Consider the following 6,060-nt stretch of genomic DNA (forward strand, 5'->3'; position numbering starts at 1 on the left):
TGTCTTCTCACTTTGCCTCTTTCTTTGTGCTTATATCTAGGTGTTAGGTGGGTCAACTATGTCTCCCAATCTTGGAGAGGTGACCTTATATAAGAGATACCTAATGAGGCCCAGCAACGTGTTTCCCTCTCGTCACCAGTTCAAAATGTTCAAGGAGTGTCCCCTGTGTGGGCTACATGTATCCTTCTGTTATGGCAGAGTTGCTTTTGCTGCAGGTGCCTGGGGAGGCTAGGCTGTCTCCCTGGCTGGCTTGTTGTAATAGTCAGCTGTGTGTGGCTGCTATGGACCTTCAGTCACTTTATTGGGCATGGGGAGGCCCAGCACAGTTAGCTGCTTGGTCTAATAGCACATTCAATTTGCAGTTTTTCTGTTAAGTAGGTAGGCCCCCAGCATGGCTGGTTGCCAGGCCCAGGGGCTCACAATTTCTGTAGGCCTCCAGCCTGCAAGGCTGTTGTCAGCTCTCTCAGGGTTGTAGCTGAGTGGGGCTGGCTCCAGACATGGGAGAACTCAACTGTTATAGTCTTCGGAAGGTGGGGCCTATCCCTTATGTGACTGTTTGAGAAGCACAAGTCTGCTGCAGCTGATAGGCCCCACCATCCACAGGGCCACGTACCCCATCAACACAGTCCTGCCCATACTGCACATCCCAACCCACTGATGCAGACCCAGACACCCTGCTGCAGAGGCCCCACACACTCCACCAATGGAAGTCTTCCCCCATGCACTCTGCAGTGGTGGACCCACTGGCCTGGCTGCAGAGATTCCAGGCACCCTGCCTATGCAGGCCCACAAGTTGGGTGGGGCCAATACCTAGGGTGGGCTGCCTGCCCTGGCTGAGCTGGATTAAATTGGTGCTGTAGTGAGTGGGGCAGGCCCCTGCACTAACAGGCCAGGGGAAGAACTCCAATGGTGTCTGCCAGCATCCGTGTCAGCACACCTGTACTAGATCACAATAATGGCTGCTGCCAATGTCTCAGCCCCTGGGGAGGTCTCACCTCTCAATCTAATGCACCCAGAACATATCAGGTGAGTCACTTTTCGCCAAAGGACTGTGCACCTTTCTTTCTGGTGATTTTAAGTTGCTTTCTGAACTAGTGAATTTGTGCATGGGCCCTTTAAGAGCAGTCTTTTTTTCCATTATGTGCGATAGCTTTTCTGAGGGTATTCCCCATTGTAGTTAATAGCCAGCAAAGCCAGGTATTATGACACTTGTCTCAGTTGTCCTGAGTCCAAAAGCTGCTTATTGTGGTAATGCTCCCCCACTCAGACCTCCCACTCCCCAGGGAGGGCTTCATACCTTAAGATTGTTCCCAGCCAGCCATGAAGTGCTGCAGCTGGAAGGAGGCTTTCTTCTCTCCAGAAAGGAATTTCTGCCTCATCCACCTCAGACAGCACTGTCTCTTCTTGTGGGGGTTCTTTTTACACAGTTTTCAATTTTCTTTCAGTGGTAATGTTTCCAAGAGTAATTGTAAATTCATTATGTCCATGGGAGGAGGTGAGTTCAGAGCCGGCCTATGCTGTCATCTTGACACTGTCCTTTTGTTTTTTTTTAAATTGAATATATTTGACATATAACATGTATATTTAAGGTGTGCAGTAAATTTAAGGTGTACAACATATTAATTTGATACATTTATATATTGTAACATAATTTCCATTGTAGCAATATTTACCACCTCTATCACATTCTGTAATTATCCTTTCTTTTTAGTGATTGGAATAATTAAGTTCAATTCATGTTCTTCGGGGTTTAGCAAGTCCCGGGCTCTAGGTCTCAGTTTCCTTTTCTGCAAAATGATAGTGTTAGACCAGATTAGTAATTTTCAAACTGTGTGCTTCAAGAAGTTCTATAAATATTGATTCAAATTTCATTGTAAACATATATTTTATGAATTTAGTTTATACAATATTATTCTAAAGTTTATATTCCATGAATTTAGCACGTTATAAAAAGTGTATACAGTGATATGAACCAAATCTGGATGCATTAGAGACTATCAACATAGTAACATGTTCTCGTTGAGTAAATTTATACTATACAAAGTAAATTTTCTAGGTTTAAACTGAAAAATACATTTGTGGTAATAAAATATCACTTTTTTTGTTTCATTTTTATAGTGGGGTTTCATGTGAGATTTTTACATATCTGTTTTCAAGGGTGGAATTCGGAAGACATTGACACCTCGGTCAGCTGATTTGTGTTGTAGTCTGGTTATAATTCATTGTCTACAACAGATCAAGAGGTAAGCATAATACGAACAGCTAATATGGAGGGCTTACTACACATAGGACACTGATTTAGCTGCTTTCCATGCATTGACTCTTAAATCTTTCCAATGCTTTATGAGGTGGCCATTGTTATTACTCCCATCTTACAGTCAGGAAACGGGCACAAAGAGGTGAAGTAATATGCCTAAAGAAGTGGGAAAGCCAGGGTCCCCCTCCCACCTCCTCCTAAGCTCTATCACCTCACAGTGGAATTTTCCTGCTCTGGCTTGTATATTGCACATTCCTGCCTCAGCAACGAGACTAATGGAACTTGCCCCAGCTTGACACCTTTTCCTCCCTCCTCTCTGTTTAGCTGATTCACACTCATCCCAAGGGTCCAGCTCAAGTCCCACCTCTTCTGGAAAGCATTGTCCAGTGTACCTGACTCACAGGGCTCCCCTGTCTCTCTGGTCCACTGTAGCATTGGACGTGCTAGGAGGCCTGTTTATCCAAAGGCCCAGGAGTGAGTAGAGGAGCTACAGAAGTTCATGAGAGCTCCTGGATAGTGTGGTTGTGATAGGGAAGGCCCTGTGAATAACGGTTTAGTTTAGACTTACTCTAGGATGATAGGAAGTGTGGAAAGGCTTTTGGTGCGGCTTGATCAGACTGGCATTTGAGAAAGGTCACTGCAGCATGAAAAATTGACTGGGATTGACTGGGGTCAACCCTAAGACTTGGGCGAATCAAAAGGAGGCTGTTACAACTGGCAGGTAACGTGGTATCTTGGATTCAGTTGGGGCAGGAGAGAGAGGTAGGTTGGGAGAGACTTGGTGACTGTTTAGATATTGAAGGTGTAAACCCTGATGTCAGATTTAAATGTCAGACTTAAAGGTATAAAAAAGTTAATCACTCTTGATTGAAATGAAGATAAGTCCTAAATTTCTATCTTCAGCTCTGACTTCACTCTAGCTCCACCCTCATAAATCCACTTGCCTCCTTGCCCCTCCACGTGGGTGTCCAGTAGGCATCTCAATATCAGCAACACAGAAACACTGGGTTCCACAATTGCTTCTCTCCCAGTCTCCTCCTCAAGTTGTCTGAACTCTAGGACCAAGTTGCTGTACTCCACTAACTAGAGAATCTGAAATTCTCTAGTCAATAAGCTTCAGCAACACGCAAAAAATACTAATAAACCGGACCTCCCCCAGAAAAGCCCACTTGGTTCTTATAATTGAAGAAAGGAGCATAATAGGATTGGAATAGCTAGGATGTGCCTCTTCAGCAAATTTCCAAACCATGAATTTCCTTTAGTAGTTACTAGGGATTAATTACTTTTTCCAGAGCTGAAAATTCAGAAGTTCGTATTGTCTATCCTTTTTGTTTGTTTGTTTGTTTGTTTGTTTTTGTGAGGAAGATCAACCCTGAGCTAACATCCATGCCAATCCTCCTCTTTTGGCTGAGGAAGAGTGGCCCTGAGCTAACATCCGTGCCCATCTTCCTCCGTTTTATGTGGGACACCACCACAGCATGGCCTGACAAGCAGTGCGTCGGTGCTCGCCCAGGATCCAAACCCCAGCTGCCAGCAGCAGAGCTCGGGCGCTTAACCACTATGCCACGGAGCCAGCCCTGGTCCTTTTGAGGTCTATCTACCCTAGGATGGGACAGATTAGGGTGGGGTAGAGCAGAGTAGAGGATGGAAACAAACAGATCCTTTAAAACAGGTTTATCCAAGCCCAGCCAGAGGATTCATAAGACATTCTCAAAGGGTATAAGGTGGAGGGGAGCAGAATTTGCCACCCCAAAATGTCTCCCTTTGGCTTGATTATTTTTGAGCATAAGAGACTCAGGAAGAAATTTTGACCTTCCCCCTAACTGTCTAAAAGTATTTAATATAGAAAGTCTGTTTCAGGAAGGAGCTATCAGCATAGATAACTCCAGTATAATATGAACTAGGCCCTTTGATCAAAGTCCTCTTCATGTCCCATTGTCTCCACAAGGCATGGTGAACATTTGTTCACCAAACATGTGCTTTTCCATCTCCTGTGAATTGTCTTCCTCCCCTTTGAAGTCCCAAACCACTAGCCCAACATCCTCCTTTGTCTTTAGCTGGAGATGGTATTTAAGGTGGTGGCTTTCGCCATTTTGGCAAGTTGCTCAGTTTTCAAGTGTTTGCTGATCTTGTGTCACTGCGAAACACTGGTCACTGTGAAATAATGCTTACTTATCCATTTAACCAAAGTGACAACAGATGTTAAAGCCAAGCAGTAAAAAAAAACAAGACAAAAAAAACCTAGTTCTTTTAATAGAGAGATTTCAGCCTTTTAAGAACATAGGAAATTATTTTGACAAAACATAGAATTTCTCTCTTTTAGGCCTTTTCTGCTCATAAACTGTTTCTAGCACAATAGATTGATTATAATTAAATATCCATATTTCCCAGTCAAATAGTACAATTTCCAGAGGTTCTAGCATCTAGTTTAAGAGCTCTGACACTATCTCAAGCTTCCACCAATATGTGAAATAACTGGTACAGATGGGTGAGGCTGAAAATGTAAGTGAGCTCAAGATGTGATTTAAACACTTACTTTTAGACTTAAAACAGAAAATTTTAAGGACAACTTACAACATTTGGTGTTCATCCCTAAGTTCCTTAAATTTAATGTCACTGATAATTACTTGCCATCTCTATAATTCTGAGCCATATAGTTGACCAAGTATTGACAGATCTTACCATTTTATGGATATGTTATATAAAAGGGAACCCCTGTACCAAAAATCTTAACCCCAATCAATAGCAGCATTTTTGTTGTTGTTGTTATTAAATAAATCCTTCCCAATTCTGAACTGAAATAATAAAAATTTAATGGAATCTGTGTTTAACCACATGCGGGGAAATATGTTCGATAATATATAGTTTCAGAGACTTAAAAAATGTAAATTAGGGCTTCTGAGGTGTGGAGTGGCAGGGTCAGCCAGCCACAGCCCCATGAGTCTACTTCCTCAAAGGGGGATATGAGACCTTCTACACGGAATCTCCCGAGTGTTGTGTGGATGTAAAACTCATTTCACAAGAGAATGTTGAAATGGAAAAGCCTCATTAGCCAATGTAGAAAACCAGTGCTCAACATCAGCTACAGGCTGGCTTAATGAGTATGGTGGCCCAGTTGCAATTCTTCTAAGCCTTGACGTTGGAAGTGCCCACCATGCATCCAAGTGCAAGATTCTCACCAACCTGCACATCATGGTCCTGCTGAACGTCTCTCAGCGGATCTCTGAGGCCTGCATGGCCCACCTGCACTACAAATGGATCCCCGCAGAAGACAGCCACATGACTGACGTTAGCTCCCACTTTCAAGAAGCAATAGACTTCATTGACTGTGTCAGGGGAAAGGGAGGCAAGGTCCTGATCCACTGTGAGGCTGGAATTTCCCAATCACCCACCATCTGCATGGCTTACCTCATGAAGACCAAGCAGCTGGCCTGAAGGAGGCCTTGGATTGCATCAAGCAGAGGAGTGTGATCTCGCCCAACTTTGGCTTCATAGGCCAGCTCCTACAGTGTGAATCTGACATGCTTCCACATCCATCCCCTGGCTCCCTCCTGCCAAGGGTGGCAGCTGGCTCTTCATTTATAGCCCACTTGCAGACACTGGGCCCTGACATGCAGGGTTCCTACTGCACATGCCCTACCTCCATGCTGGCACCCGTGCCCACCCACTCCACAGTCTCAGAGCTCAGCAGGAGGGGCCGTGGCCACATTCTGCTAAACCTGGGATGGGAGAACCAGCCCACCCCACCAGCAGCTGGGATTTTTTTTTTAGACTCTGGACATTTCCTACCTGTGCAATACTGA

At 44.3% G+C, this 6,060-nt stretch overlaps 1 pseudogene; it reads left to right on the forward strand.

Annotated features, from left to right (window-relative positions):
• Nucleotides 1-1,485: 1,485 nt before the first annotated feature.
• Nucleotides 1,486-6,060, forward strand: LOC101397624 (dual specificity protein phosphatase 5 pseudogene; annotated as a pseudogene).

Source organism: Ceratotherium simum, chromosome 20 (genome assembly GCF_057802395.1).
Source record: "Ceratotherium simum simum isolate JZ-2026a chromosome 20, ASM5780239v1, whole genome shotgun sequence".
Classification (NCBI taxonomy): domain Eukaryota; kingdom Metazoa; phylum Chordata; class Mammalia; order Perissodactyla; family Rhinocerotidae; genus Ceratotherium; species Ceratotherium simum.